Source organism: Ischnura elegans, chromosome 3 (genome assembly GCF_921293095.1).
Source record: "Ischnura elegans chromosome 3, ioIscEleg1.1, whole genome shotgun sequence".
Taxonomy (NCBI): domain Eukaryota; kingdom Metazoa; phylum Arthropoda; class Insecta; order Odonata; family Coenagrionidae; genus Ischnura; species Ischnura elegans.
Window position 1 is genome coordinate 103,346,671 of NC_060248.1, and position 17,171 is coordinate 103,363,841.

Genomic DNA, 17,171 nt, shown 5'->3' on the forward strand with positions numbered 1-17,171 from the left:
AAAATGAAGAGTAGTACTCGCGAACAACGCTCGATGGTCTTAAAACAGATATTCATGAGGGACTGCCAATGACCCTCAATAAGATCTCGATTCTTAAAGGGAGGGATATGTGTAGTGCATACGCACAGCCGTCTGCCATGAATGATTTATGAAGGAATCTGAAAATTATCTAGAAAGCGATATGTCCCCACCACAGATGTCACTGAGCGGATGAAATTTCCGATAGACTAGTTGACACGTTTCCTCTTGAAGCGATGCATTCCTAGAACCAGATTTTCCCCGAGTTATAGCAAATTCTATATCAAACTGGGTGCATTAATCAATCATATGATAGCACGATACAGCTGAGTTTTTCTGTTACCAACACCGAAAAAACTATCTCATAGCATACACATACTTGAGAAAAATCAGGCAAGCCAAACCTTCATAAAAAATATGGAATAAAATCGTGTAACACTTCAAAGCAATTTTATTTTGACAGAAAACATGGAATAAAATCTCATAACAGATAAAAGTAATTAAGTTGTGACTGCTGACCTAAACCTTCTATTGAAGTGCGTCATATGGAAAAAATTCCAACATTAAGTACTCAAGATATCATCCGGATAGATATTCAACGAAAGAATGTTTTCTTCTTTTCCAAACCTTATCTTTTCCCCTCTTAACCCCATTTTTTTCTCCTAAGATTGAGACAGCCGATAAAGTCGTGTCTTGTAAATGAAGGTCAGAATATTGTCGCATAAAAAAATATCAACTTATTTCGCCCAATGAATCATGTGAGTAAGGAAAAGTGAAGTAGGTAAAGAGGAAAAAAGGGAGAATAACTTTTGCTTGATTCGCCTTGCAAGTGCAATGCATTCTTTTCTGGGGAACCATATCATTTCTTATGTAAGAAAAAAATAAGAGGTAGAAGTATCATAAATGGTATTATCAATTTTATCGCATAACATAATGAGAAGATAAGGTAATTCGATTTTCATAAATAATATTGATTAAATAAGTGGAGAGACTGGATTTATTATAATAATCATGGGGTATTGTTTTATACCTACTATATATTGGTGTGAAGCAGTTCACGATATGCCACGTTCTATTCAGCCACACAAAGGTATTTGTTCCTCTCTTTAAGATACGTTAGATTCAGCACCTCCTTCTATCAGGAATTCTTTTCCACCACGCAATTAATTAATTATATATTGATAAAGAAAAGGATTTAAAACAAAGCTAATTTATTTAATTTAAGGGTTTCTCAGAAAAGGCACTTTCAACAAAATATGAAGCTTTATGGAAGGAATAAATACAATAAAATTCCCTACAAAATCTTATAAATCTGTTTAAAGCCCCTTCTTATTCATGTAAATGTACTGAAAAAGTAAAAATATCACTGCTAGATATGACTGCGTGCTGATTATACTAAAAACAATACTTTATAATTGTCTATATTATCCTAAGTTCAGTTTAACGCTTCTTCCATTTCATGTAAATGACCTGAAAAAATTAAAATATCACTGTAATATATGACTGCGTGCGGATATTGTTTAAAAAAACGGTAGTTTTGCTACGGATGGAAAAAATATCACCTGGTCTCCCTTTCACTGACTTGAATATGCGACGCACGAAGGTTTAGGTGTTTCTTCTCCTGGACAAAAACCGAGCGAAATAGTAAGAGACGGATATGGGCACCTTGGGAGTAAATTTCCACCGCTGACGACGCAGATTTCCCTCTCCCTCCCTTTCACCTTCCCTCCCCCGCGGGGCCCCTCCCCTACCTCTCCCTCCCTCCAACCCCTTTGCGGATGCCACCGTGCGAATTCGGCGGGCCTTGCGGTCTGCATGCCACCCTGGCGCTAAATCGCCAAAATGGTCGCCTTTCGCAGCCCGCTCTCTTACGCTACGACCGAATTCTCTCTCATGGCGACCTGCCGGTGGATTTGAAAGAGGACAAGAAGCAGGGGCGGTCTGGGATGATAGGGGGCCCTCGGCTGGGGCTCATGTTGGGGCACCTCTCACTAGGGGATTCGGGGGTCCTCCCCCGGAAAATGTTCGGATATTGCATACACAGAAATGGATTTTGATGCTATTCTGGCTCTTAAAAACTAGACACAAGTCAATAAAAAATAATTTAGTAAGAAAAAATATTATGAAGAGTGATGATTTTACAAATTAAAAATTTAATTACGTATTTTGGCTTTACTATCTACTTAGTGAATTTTTTCCTTGAAAATGCACTGAAATAATAAAAAAGGTATCAGGTTCTCATTTATTTTCTGAATCCTATTTTTATTATTCATTTTTATATCATATTTTTACTCTGAGTATGTTGTAAATAAAGTAGCTAGTGAAAACGTAGAATTTTGTAGCGAAGTATGCAAAAAAAAAAATTATTACAGCTTCCATACATGCTACACGATAGATGCGATCGTTGTGGGGTCCTCCTAAGCTCGGGGGCCTCGGCTATTGCCGACCAGCCGACCTGGAAAGACCACCTCTGACAAAAAGATATAGTTTTCTTTCATTTTTTCCCTGCATATAGAGTTTCCGAAGGTTACTCGGGTGCCTGAAAGCAAATAAACCTATTTATGCGCATGATTTTCAATGCAATACAAAATATAGGTATCAAATCAGTTGTAATGATGATATACCATATCCGACGCAAAGTAGGTTAATCCGTGAACTTAATAAATTACAAAGGAAAGCTGCGCGATACGTCAAAAACTGCTATGGGTGTACAGAAAGCATAACACAGCTGTTAAGCGAATTATAGAAGAATAAGCCGCTAGAGACTACGAGGCTCCACGATAGGCTTAGGTTGATTGAGAAACTGAGATTGTATATCTTTAAGAGTGGCACAGAGACCCAAACTATATTTCCATGCCCGACAGAAACGATAAATTAAGAGAGATAATTTGCAGAACGGATAGCTTTGGGTATTCGTTTATTCCCCGAACAATTAAGGCATTCGATAAATTCTAGGCCTAATTTCTTTAGAGGATTTCCTTTTTTATTTAATAACGGCTGGTGTCCTAGCATCCCCTACCATATGCCAATTGAGGCTGCTTGCGAGGTAGTGCGTAGATGTAGATGAATGACGACATAGCTGCTAACGAGATGTTTCGGAAACTTAGTCGGTTTCCATTTTCCGGGCTATTTTAATCCCCATTGATAGTACACCTTGAAGATGATAGCCTATCTGGTTTCCGAACATTCTGCAGCTTTGTCACCATTTTCCCAGTGGGGAACCCAAATAGAATTACGACAACAAAAAATGTAAAGGTTAAGATACTGAACTTCACTTTCGTGAGTCAGCCCGAAAGAAAGGCGAACACATCCAATTTTTAAAACAGTACCTACACGGATTGAAACATAAAAATACTCGTGTTTGAGGACCTCAGAAAATCACTATTCTTACTGACGTTTTGATGCTCGACCCAGGCGCTAAAATAGTTGTAGTTTTGTAATATTTCGAAGCTTACCGCGTGAACGGCGGCGAAATAAACATGAATTGTCATTTGAGAAAATACCCAAGGACCGAGAATCGAACCACGGAACTTGAGCTTTCGGGTTACTCCGCACCATGCTATCCGGGTTGCTTAATATCTATTATTGAAATGATATTGCTGCAATGATATCTACTACCTTGAGCCTCGGTAAAATTACCATTGGGAATTCATTTACCAGTAAGTGTAGCTGTCTGAGCAGTGACTCGGAAAGCCAAATGTCCGTGGTTTGATTCCCGGTCCAGGGGACCTTTTTTTCATGGTAATTCATGTATACTTGTACTTCTGTTTTACTTATACCGAGAGGATATATGACGATACGATATCGAACCGAACCATTGAAGCACAATGGGACCCAAGGCGAGGGCATGGACCATCGGAGGGGTGGCATCGTGCGCGATACATCTTGACGACAGACCAATCGTCGTCTTCCTCCCCTCCCCCTCTTAGGCTTCGCATCCTCACACAGGCTCTGCCCGCGCGCGCGTACGCGAGAGTGAATATAACAAAGAGGAGACGTTCAATTCAAGTGGGTCAGGGGAGGTTGGAACACGTGCCGAGAGCGGCTGCAGACCCCCGGGCAAGATGCGACCCGAACCGGGAATACACATTGGCGACCAGCAGTGTAAATAATGCGAATAAAACAGGCTGACGTACCTCTTGGTACCCAGAAACCATTTACAACCGACCCCCTTCATACGTGTGAATCCTGACCCTCTTGCTAACTTGAGGTGCGTCATGGGACATTCGTTTTAGCCAATTAAAATGTGACATACTTTCTATCTTTACCTGGTTGTAATTTATGATATCAGTCATAGCTAGGGAATTCAGTTCGATTCCATGGCTTTTTATATTGAGTAACCATGGTTTCGACACCGTGAGCCATCCTCAAGACAGGTCGAAGTAAAATGAAATAGCAATGGATCAACAACATCTCGCTACTACTATCAACACAGGAGTGTTCCAAGATAGCCAATTCACTTTGAGTAAAATATAGATAGGTAGGTAGGTAATATTAAGGAGGAATAATAAAAGAAGCGGCGATTAAATAGGTAAAATAAATTAATTTTCTCTTCAATCAATTTTTGGCTGACTCTCGATCCCTAGTAGATAAATATCAAATTGAACAAATGCATTCTTTATTTTGCCTCTGTAGTCAAATAATCAATGCCTACTTGCAACATGTCCATAACCATCCACTTCTACTGTAGTCACAGTTTCAATGCTTCAAATCGATTAGTCATCTCTTCGCATTGCCTCGCAGTCACTGTTCACTCGTACAAGTCGAGGCTAATGCATGACTGCTATAGCAGTCGACTTGGACATGTGAACCCTGTTTCAGGTCTGTCACGAGATGTAGAGACCATCGAGGTGATTATTAAACTGTGCGAAATGCAACCGATTATTAATGTTAATATGAATGATATAAAATATGAAGAATAATTTGCATGAATTAAAAATACTTAAGCGGAATGTAAGTACAATAATACTTTTAATTAAAGTATAGGTTCCCAAATCGATACATGACAAATAGGCAGGAATTTGGGATGAAGATTTATTTGTATATTTTTGGGGATTTTATAGCTGCTGGTTCGATTCTTTTTCATTGAATGGTTCAAGGAAGGTTGAAGTGTGGTTATTTTGGTTCCTTCTCGTAATTTGAAAAGGTAAACTATATGAAATGTTACCTTTGACATCAACACACAGAAAGTAACGTATACCAATAAGAAGTGTAGAGTTGTAGCTATTTTGGCCACATTCACAACGTACCATTGATGCTTCTCGGATGTAAGTTAAAAGTGTCTTGTCTCAAAGTTTAGCTGAAAGGACTGGTGCTGTTTTACAAATCACACTTTCATAATTCATTATTTCCATACTTTCAATTCCTAAAATGAAACGCATTCGAAAGATTAGCGTCCTATGTTGGTGCTGGAAAAATCATCTCGATATCATTGACAGACTGCATTTTTTCCTGATTCATTCAATCTCTGACTGGTATTGACTAATCAGCGATTCGTTACTCACCCTTGAAAAAGGCGATGCACAAGTGTTTTTATCGTTTTGCGAGCGTACTCTTGTTGACACTAGAGGGAATCAATAGCGACGCTAAACGTGAAGAATCATCACAAAATCACATCTTAGCAATAAAAAAATTGCCATCGTCGCATGAAGCAATGCAAAAGAATTCTTTTCCCTCATCGCGTTCGACCTTTTATGAATTAAGTAAACAGTCTCCATGTGAACCTCCTCTGAGAAACTTTAAACTCATAACTAACTTTTCTGTATCCAGGTCATACCATTTTAGATTTGAATAGTAGGAATTGCAGCAGGAAGGGGAACGCAACTAGGTTCATGATGTCGCTAATTAATGATAATATATCAAATTTACGGAAGTTATGAATCTAACGAATTCGAGTTAAAAGAAAGTAAAATTTACCAAGTCTAGGCATAGTCATCGTTTTCACATTCACGGCTAATAATGATTTTTTTGTACATCCACGAAGCGCTTTTTAAAATTCTAATCTAACGGCCCTATCTCAGAACATAGAAGTAAGTTATTCCTCCCCAAAAATATCGTACTTCATATGCATATTTTGAAAAATGGTACCTCAGAGAAATAAGTTATCAAACAATTAATAATGGCAATTTATAGACAGATGATATACTGCATTTTATAAAAGTGTGGTATTCAAACACAAAATGGGCAACATTTCTCCAATGAATTATCAACAGAAGACAAAATCCCCTCGGAATTTTAATCTCCTGGATCAGTGATGGCCAACGTACGTTCCGCGGGCTAGGTGTGGCCCCCTGAAATGTTCTATCCGTCTAGGCTGCATAATTCTTAATGTTACGAATAAAAAGAATACAGGCTATTAGAAAAATAAATATTTCCCTCCTTTTTTTCTTTCGTTTTAAATCAGTAACGATATACACATATTGACTATGTGCTAGACCATGAAGTGCTATTTTGAGTGGGAGAGACACTAGCTGCGGTGCTAGAAATTTATACACAAAAGCAGCACAAAAACCACCAGATTTATATCATCTTTATGTTTAAATAAAAATAAAAGACACTGAGAAATCTTAAAGTCTTGGCCAAAATTGAAGGAAAATTGCAAAAATGTTAATTAGCGAAATTGTTGACATTTAAAACCTTGAAATAACCTGATATTTATAAGTAATGATAAATTCACTTACTTTGGTTCCAATATTCCTTTAAAAAATTTAATGCCGCATTATTGTTACTGAATTTATTTATGAAATTAAAATTATTGATGTAATTTAAATTTAATTTAAACAATGTACCATTCGGGTATTATTCATTCAGAATATTAAATGTTATGCTTGTAATATACCAATGTGTAATATAATGATGGAACCTTCTAATAAGCCTTAGAATGACAAAGTTTGTATAAATGCAAATGAAGGCATCCTCTCATTCTAAAAAATATTGACCTTCATTTGCTTCCCTTTGACCCCCTCATATTAAAGCGTGACCATTGCAGTCCTAGACTCTTCCTTGTCGTGCTCCTCCCACTAACCTTCGGTCCAACCTCATCATCCCTGAGAAGCGACCTCAAGACACTTGCGGGCTTCCCCTTGCTTTCCACTGAGAAATAAAGAGACTTCATTTTCGCTCGCCATCCTTCTTCCTCTGCTTCTCAACCCTTTTTGCGCATGCGCATTGGCACGCTAGAAAGGAGGAGACATGGGGGACGGGGGGAGACGGACGGAGAAGGCATTACATTTTTCCTTGTCCTCGTGCGGATGGACGTGTTTGTGTGTGCGGGCGCGCATGTTCGTATTTTAGAGGGAGCGGGAGTAGCGTGCCTGGGCACGTGACCTGGTGCATCCACTTCGAGGCCCGCTGCTCCCCCTCCCACCCAAACACACCTCCTCCTAGCTGCTAGCTGCTCCCATCACCATTCCACCATTCTAGGACCCAACTATCTCTTTCCTTTACCTGGATCAGTGGTATTTTTATCTTAAATAAAGTGTACCTAAAAAATTAACAAGTAATTAAATTTCAACAAATATGACACTAGCCTTTCATACATCTACATCTACATACCACCCAAAAAGCCGCCTAAAAGGCGTGTGGCAGGGGGTGTTAGGACACTAGCCTTTTACACACAAAAAAGAAATGCTCAAACGAAATAAGAACTGGCATTTATTAAAGTCGTTTGTGGTGCGGGGAAAAAACGAAGTCCCATATCTATCCGTTTGGCAAAACATCTCTCTTAATTTATCGCTTCCGTCGGACCTGGAAATAAAGTGGGGATCTAGTATTATGTTCACCGTGTCGCTCCTAAAGATATCCATTCTAAATTGTTCGAGCAATCTAAGCCTAGCGCGCAGCTTCCGCGTCTCAAAAGAACGCTAATGTCATATTTTTTACTGAAAGAAATGGTTTGGTGCTTTTAACAATAATATAATGAATTTTTCCATGCAAACTAAATATTTTTAGATTGCATCACAGCTCAGCCTTCTAATATTCTTATCATCGACTCAGCATCACACTCTGGCCACCCTACTACGCTGATCATCATCCCGTCCTTCAAAGGCCATACTTTTTTTTAATTTGCATGGATCAGTGGTATTTTTATCTTAATATAATTCATCTAAAAATTAACAATAAATTAAATTTCAATAAATCAAAATAAAGGCTAAATAATATTTTTTGCTGAAGAAAATTGTTTATTACTCAGCATCACACTCTGGCCTCTTACCTCCTACGCTGCTACCTCAGTATTTAGTATTTAGTATCTACCTCACTTACACCATTACGCACCTCTCCAAAGGCCCTACATTTTCCTTAATGTACCTGGATAAGTGGTATTTATATCTCACATACATTATATAAAACTTAATAGTAAATTAAATTTCAGTAAATAAAAAGAAAGGCTAGCTAGTGTCATATATTTTTCCTAAAGAAAAATGTTTATTCCTCAGCATCACACTCTGGCCGCCCTACTACTCTACTCCATCACTTATTACCTTTCTTCCCTTTACAAGCCCTACTTTAAATTTGTAATTTTTAAACTCTACCTGGATCAAGTTATATGTTAAATATAATATATAAAAATGAATAATAAATTAAAATTCAATGAATCGAAAGAAAGGCTAATGCCATAAGTATATTTTGGCAAGAAAATTCCTTATTAATACTCTTAATTAATAGTACTAAACATGCATAAAACATAATTCATAGTTTCAGAAACGAAAAGACAAAGATATCACTAATCCTGTTGAAGTAACGAGATACTCATGCATTGAACAACTTATATCCCCGAACCATCGCTACTTCATTCCTTAGCATCAGTTGCCTTAAGGACACGATGCGTGTCATGGCTGAAAGTTTTTTTCCCTCTGCAAAATTGTGTCGAAATACTGTTGCCAAATTTTATGATGGATTTTATTTTTCAAGTTTACTTTAGGGGGTACCGTTCCGAAAACTTATCAATAGGGCTCATGGCTGAGTCACCCGGAATTATTAGACTTCTCCCGCGTCATATTATATCTTATCACAATTACCTCGCCCTCAAAGAACCGTAGTCATGTTTTTAACTTCTCAATCATCGTTCCTTCAAATCTTCGCATCGCTTATTTAATGCCAGGCGACGAAAGGACTCATGGTTAGAAGAGCAAAGTAAATACCTGAAGAGAATACTTAAAAAGATTCCGCTTACTCTGTTTTAAAGCTTACTTTAGGAAATGCCGTTACGAGAACATACCAGTACCGATGATAGTTGGATCTGACAGCATGAGACTGCCCCGAATCTTTCGCTGTTTCTGCGTCCATCTCCTCACTTATCATTTCGCTATTCACAGGCTCTAATTATGGTTTTAAATCCCCCCTTTCCATCGCTACTTGATTTATTCACATCGCTTCTCTACAAATAAACGTGGAGAGGGGCAACGGCTGGAACTGTTGGTATTTCACGCATTTTTTAATTGATTTGCTTCATCTGTCAGTTAGTTTGTTTTCTCGATGGAATCTTGAAATTAACTTTTAACCCACATCCCATTCACGGATTGGGTTAAAATTTTGCACACCAGCTTTCTTCAGAAGACAATACAATATTCCATAATCAGACTTTTAAATTTTTTCATCGTGCTCTAATTAATTAACTAAATTTCCAAATCGCAAATAGTTTTAAAAATTCTCCGTAAAGCGTGGATTCAATCTTTACTCACCAATAAAGCTCCTCAACACTCATTTCTATAAAAAAATTAGGTAGAATTTTAGCCATTGTTCGGATTAGAAACGCCTACCGATGTTTTCACTTGTTTCCTCACAACGTATCATTCGGATACTAAGATATTGCAAAGGTAGTCTTGCACTCTGCTCAATTTCGGAAGCATCGACATTCAAGAATTCCTCATTATGCCTGCAGAGATAGAGGCGAAAGTTCAAATATTTTTACTGGACTCCAGTTGGCTTCCTCAGGTCCACTTAAGTGTCGATGCAAAAATTTGGTCGTCTTAATACACTCTCTGTTTGGCGCCTATTTTGTGGAGGTGTGCCCTGATTGGTCGGGATCTCTGAAGACCCGTTTCCACGCGCTAGCGAGAGTGTAGCCGTCTTCACGGTTGAAGTTCTTGGGAGTTTTGGCGATTTCAATTGCCTCCCTATACAGCTCCTTCGTGCATTTTTGGATGTCCCATCTCGTGTGTTGTACCCTCTCCCTTAGCAGGGCTGCGCAGACTCTCCGGAGAATCCTTTGAAATATTGTCCAGTATAAATGGATAAACACGGAAGGAAACCCGGAAGAATCGCTGCCTGCTGTCATAATCTTCGCGGAAGCCTACTCCACGCTTTATTCTCCGAATGATGAAAAGCTTATTTTTTTACTTTTTAGTGCATTTCATACTGTTTTGGAAAAATCTTGTTCATAAAACATTTTTTCATTTTACTCTTATTTTATCCAGTAAAATGCCGTGAAAACACCTTTGTCCAAAAATCCGGCGTATACTATCTAAACATTTTACTTTAAGGTGGCTCCGTGTTGGCAGCCTAACTAGCTAATGGCTAGAAGTAATTTTCTTGAATATTAGTTTGCTATTTTATTAACAACGGCGAATTGAAAATTTTATTCCAAATCAACTCTCATTCATGTAGCTAGGGAGGACATGATAATAATAGCACCGCTTGAATAGATTTTTTCGAATATTAGAATCCATTGCGTGTTTTGTCTCCTTTATGACTAACCTCGGATTAAGGATTTACTTCCTCTCTAGCATCACCAAGTAGGAACTGAAGTTTTTAAGAGGTGAAGTGAATAATCTTACCTGTTCAAATAAATGAAGTCACTGTAGAAGAAGTAAATTTTTCGCAAAAATCAAAATGCTTCATTCCATGGCGGAACCAAAAGAAAAAGCTGTAGTAGCTGTAGTTTATTCACGCATGAAAAAGTAAATAAAAATCTGTCCTCACACTTAAAGAGTGATCACATACGAGGAATTTGAAAGAATTGCCGATTTCAAAACATATCATCGCTACAAGCTAGTTTTGCAAGAAATGAAACGTTAAATTTTGGCTGAGAATTATGTGAGCGGATGTTTCCTTAGGAGGAAATCTTTATCAAAGCAATCAAAATTAAATCAAATAATTAAATAACACATAAAAAAATTAAATAAAATACTAATTTATTTTGCAGCACTACTTCGCTTTCTTTCCCAAGGACCGATGCAAACCAAGTCTGCAAAAGCTATTTCAAATTATTTCCTTATTTTGCTCGAAAGCGATAAGCTGTAATGAAGTTTGAAGGAAATAATTTTCCCTCGTGCAGTTTTGTACTAGAAACAAGGAAATACAATTTACAAAGAGAAATGCGGAAATTTCACGAAGAATTTTGCGAATTTCGTTAAGAACTCCTTCGTTTTGATCACCTATAGCAACAGTAAAGAAGCCAGAGGGATCGGTTGATAAGGATTCGCCACGGGGTGCGAGAAAAAAATCGCCCGTCGGGAGAAGCAGTCGGGACCACGTGCTTCGTCCCGTGTAAACCCAGTTTTGTGCTCATTGCCTCGCCAACGATTCGGCGATGCAATGATTATGGGGAGGGAAGGGTTGGGATCATCGCAGATGACGCACACATGGTGCCTAGCAACTCTTGCAATTCAGACGTACCCACCTCCCCCGCAGCTCGTTCCCTATCCTCTTGTGTACTCTATTTTTTTTGCGCGCGCACTAGAGAGCGCTCGTCGAGATTTCTCTTACGTCGGCGCCTCCGTCTCCCTCATTAAAAGTCGCCCTCGTCCATCCCTCGGGTCCATCCCTTCCTCTCCCTCAAGAGAGATGAGAATAATGATTTCGCCTCACGTGGTGTTGCAGCTCCCTCTATCCGTCTCTCTCCGGGTTGGACACCTGTGGCATCTCGCCTCTTCCCTCCTCGGGATGAGTTTTCGGGGACATGGGGATCGACGGCCGAAAGATGCATACGTGAGCACCGACACAGCCACGGCGTTCCGTGCGTATATAATATCCGACGACCGTTTATTTTCCTTTCGTCCCACCGCCGCGCCGCGCGTCATTCCACGCCGGAGTCCAGGGTTTAAGTCTCCCAAAGCGCATCATCACGATGGTGATATTGACGGTTACTTTCCCCTGCCTGCGCAGACTGGACTAAGTCGCGAATCCATTCAGCGTCGCATCCGTGTTATGACTAGCGGAGGAGCTATCGCCTGGACGCGTGTGACGTGCATTGAAACGCTAGTCAAGGATGCATGAAATACAGCGGGAGAAAAGCATTAGCCCGGACGAATCGTCGATTGCAGAAATATGCTACGTGTCTTCGCTTTCAGAATTCAGAAAGTTATATAACTCATTTCTTCGTCAGTTCCTGGTTTTTGGGAGCAAAGTCCACTATAACTAATTCACTATACAATGGGCATACGGCAGAGCTTCGATCTTTTGATCAGATCAATTATTTATGGTTGGTACACATGATTTATTCTTTGAATTACCAAAGAATGCTTCAATCATGAATCAACACGCTCAAATCGCTATTTATAATAACTTTTCGATCCAGTACATAAAATTCAAAGCAGTGTATGCATATAGCGTAAACCTTGTTTTCGGTGATCATGCCAAAGCTAAGTTATGAGAAAATGTGTGGAGACAGTCACGTCCTTCAAAACCTGAGAAAACGTTTTGAGAAATCATCGTGAGACATGAGTATCTAACCATGAGTAGACCGGATAAATACGATAATTCATTAACAAATAAGGTGTTTTTAACATTAGCAAATAATTCATTAACAAATAGCGGTTTTTAATTAATTTGTTCTTTACGTTAGTTTAGACAAATTGATGTTAATATTACTGGACAAGCAAGAGAAAGAACTTCCCGTAATCCTTTTTGGTTTAATGCTCTTTTTTTAAACTGCAATTTAAGAGTGATGGTACATTGATAAAGAGGGAATCCTATTTTATTTTACAATTTCTAATACAAAAGCATTTAGACTGCTCATTACACAAGTAGTATAGTCTTTCTTACAACACAGCAGCTGTAAATTAAAGAGAGCGATGTTTAGGTACTTCCAAAAAACTTGAATGAAGAAATAGGTCAATCAATCTCTAACACAGATTTGAATGTATGAGTATCGTATGAATGCTTTCCTAAAAATACTTTAAGTTTTAAGGATAAAACACTGGCATTTTATCGACGGATGCTATTCGCCTGATTCCCAAAGGAAGGAGAATCGGCATCTCAAAATCACCGTATACAAAATTAAGGTGAATCGGTCCGATAGGCATTTGCTTGTTACCCATGACGGAGAAAATCTTGACACGAGGATTTCATTATCATTGTCCATTTTCAATTCAATGCCAAGAATAAACGGTGAGGCGTTTAAAGGTAGTTCCGTCCGAGTAACTTTCTCGATCTCCATAGATGGCATTTGTAAACTAAATTTAGATTTTGCATGCGAGAGAACGGCCCCAACTGAGAGTCACGGCACTGGATAAATTTCAAATAAATTTCATCAAGGATAATCAAAGATAAATTTCATCATATTGGTGCCAGATAACTATTAATCACTCGATTCAATTATTTATCAGCAAAGATACCTCCAATCCAAACAAAGATTTGCATAGCTCCCATGCCCCATGTAACCAGTTGAAATCCTAATTTCTGAAATAATTTGGACACAGCCGAATCTCGAGATTGGAATGATCGCAAGTCGGGAACCAATCGTTCCATCATTCCCAATTCCTTACGACAGTCAATGACGTCTTCTCAAGGTGTTCCGCAAGCGTACTAATTTTTACGCAACTTAATTCATTTCTTTTTTCTAACCGCTGGCTAATACCTAAGTGTAGAATCAGATTTTACTGGTCACCCTCAATTTTCAGAATATAGAAAGAAGCACCTCTGATTGCTTGTTTTGGGAGTATTGCTATGCCAATATAATTCCGATGAGTTATTTACAGAACTTATTTTATGTAGGTCATCACACGTCATTAGTTCTACTAGGATAAAGCGGTATGGAAGGTAGCTGAAAGCTGTTAATTCTTCGAGTATAATATAGCAACATTAAATGTAATTTGCAAAATAAACCTGAAGTGGCATCATTTTCTATTAAATGGCCTTAAACATTTCTCAAAGGGAAACGACACATAAGACCTCAATTAAGTTTCGCACTTTTCCAATAAAATAATGCTTTCAAAATTAAAATAGAGATAAAGATAAAAAACTGATTATGTATGGCGAGTGAAGCGAATCCCAAGACATAACCCCAGAGATATGTAAAAACTTAATTTATGTAAGTCAAAAAATTAAGCAAAACATTTTATAAGCGTTATTTTGATTTTTCCATAGTGAATGCATAACATGAAATTCTCAACAAAAAAAATGGAAAGCTGAACCAAAAAGATTCAATAACACTTTTTTGTAGGTTATTTACAACGATGATGCGCGATTATTAGGCCAGAAACTGTGATGCCGAAGTTCAAAGCTAATGCTGCTCAAAAGAAAACACAACTTTGACTCTACTTTTTATTTACACCATTAGAAAGAAAATAAATCGAAATTGGCTCAAGGTTAGGTCATATTTAAAGATATGGAGATAGAACTAAATATCTCTTATCTCCCAACAACTGCATGCAGAAATGATTTAGATATTGGGGACTAAGCATTGATAAACTAAAAGCTGGTGCAATCCTTTTATAATATCTCTCCTCGTCTTCACATTTACCTAAGATCAATGGCAGCTAATAATAATGATACTTGATGTCACTCTACAAGTAAACTCAGTGAAAATAGTTTTGCTCTCATTAATGCGAGGTATTACGCCGTAGCGTATCCTGTGATTGGCGAGGAGCTCTTGAACTGGATTTCCGATTAGTCTTGACGTCATTTCTCAGCGGAAATACCTTTGACGTACATTTCTGTATTCTTTCCCAGAAATATTCACAGTGAAAAATATCTGTCAAATTCTAAAGGTTTTGGAACCCAATGGTGAATTGTGAAATACTTCACCTCAGAATTACTGATGGATTTTTGAGACTTAGTGAGTGATTGCTCATAAGAATAAGCTACTTGGCAGGGACGATATTTGAAGGAATTAATCCTAAATATGCGTATGTTGATAAAAACGATTGATGACGATTGCAATGCATCGTAAAAACACCACAGCAACACATAAATCTTATTATCCGAGTGATTAATGCCATTCAATGTTCTATAAACAAGTTTTATTTTGAGGAATAAATTCAAGACATAAAAAAACGACGCAGTGCTAGAGTATTTAATGTTAATTTCATTTACAATCCATCATTTACATTCTGCTTTGATATTTATAAATGCCAAAAATGGCAAGTTTTAGGTTCCATACAATGAAAATAAATGTACAGAATGTTTACACCACTTCATAAACGGTTCATGCGTCTTGTTATAAATATACAGTTTTGAAGCTATTATCAACAACTTATCTAACAATGCATTTCCTTTGAAGAAGCGTTCCATACAGATATGATTAGGAATAAATAATTCCACATTTCTATGTAGTTGGATTTTTTTCTTCGATTGCATCCTCCAGGAAATTTTACGGAAAAATTTATCTCATTCAACCGCACATAAAACCTCGAGGTGGGATTTCTGGCCATGATTATGCGTCGCTTACCGGTTATGAGTTGAAATGTTCAAGTTAAGAATGGGCGAAGTAGCATGAAATCGATAAAAACTCTCTTTAAAAAGAAAATGAAACACTCGGTTAAATACCTATTACTTGCTATTAAATAAATATATTTATAGACAATAAAGAACCACTTTTTCACTTCTTTTCTCCAGGAATTCCATCGATCGGTGCGAAACAAGTGCTTGCTTAAAAGCTCAATTTAGAATTTTGACTTTAATTCCCCTTTATACTCACAATAATTTCTAAACAGTGCAGTGAAATTTGACAATATTCATGAAACGAGCATTTTTAATTATAATGGAACGAACAAAAAATGTAAATTAAATTTTCGTTTGAAATCATTCTGTTTTCACACTGAGTAGGTGCTTAGACCTGATATCAGTAATTATTCACTGAAATACAGAATACCTAGGTGACTGTTAAGCACGTACCCAGCCAAATATAACCTCTCCGATTCGTCAATCTTTGAGGAAAAATGATGCTCAACTTGGAATCAGAATTTTAGCCTTTGTTCGAATTAGAAACGCCTACTGATGCTTTCACTCATTTCCTTACTACTTATCATTCGGATACTAAAATATTGCAAAGGTAGTCTTGCACACTGCTCAATTTCGGAAGCAACGAAATTCAAGAATTCCTTATTATGCCTGCAGAGATAGAGGCGAAAGTTCAAATATTTTGATGCAGATGAACATACTTCTTGCTTTATTCCACGGTGCGTCAGGCCCGAGAAAAATACGTGTTGTAAATAAATTCATTATTTACCGCTAGATATGCAGTGCCAAGACAGCGCTGCGGGCGACGCCAGTGCTCCAGAAGCCGAGATTCACCTCAGTGGCAAGAATACATTTCAATTCATAGAGGAAACGGCTCAGTCGGTAGAATCAGCTCATCCATTCGGCCTAGCGTTCCTGCAATTATATTATTCAATCTTCACGCCTGCCATTGATTCAGTGCTTTAATTTGCCCATTGCTGCGATTCCTCTCCCTCGCCTCTATTTCTCCACGGCAACTCACTTTCTCGATAGTTCTCCATATAGAGACAGCTAAAAAGTTAATACATACCTACTTTCCAGCTGGTTGAATTCTAACAGAAAATAAATGTTCTGTTGTTAAGCCACCCTTTAAAATTTAGGATCTACTGTGAAATATTACAATGTGGCAGGGGAACCTATAAGGGGAGAGTTATCACTTTTTACATTTTATTTTATGTAGCTCAAATGTTAAGTTAAACAGTGATTGGTACTATTTTATCTTGTTCAGTGTGATGTAACGCATAGGATTCGATAGCAAACTGTTCAAAATCACATCGTTATAAGCAAAATATTTCTGATTTTATAAATATCTGAAAGTGGTACAAATTTGGAAACTCTTCTCCTCATTTGTACCGCTAGTTTCCTAAATTGGACCAAACATTAACTTTAATCAAATATGTGGTTAAATGCTAAATAAAGTCATTGCAGTTTAGATCAGTATTGTGTTTATATAAACATTTTACTATTACTTGCTATGAAATAAATCTATTTAT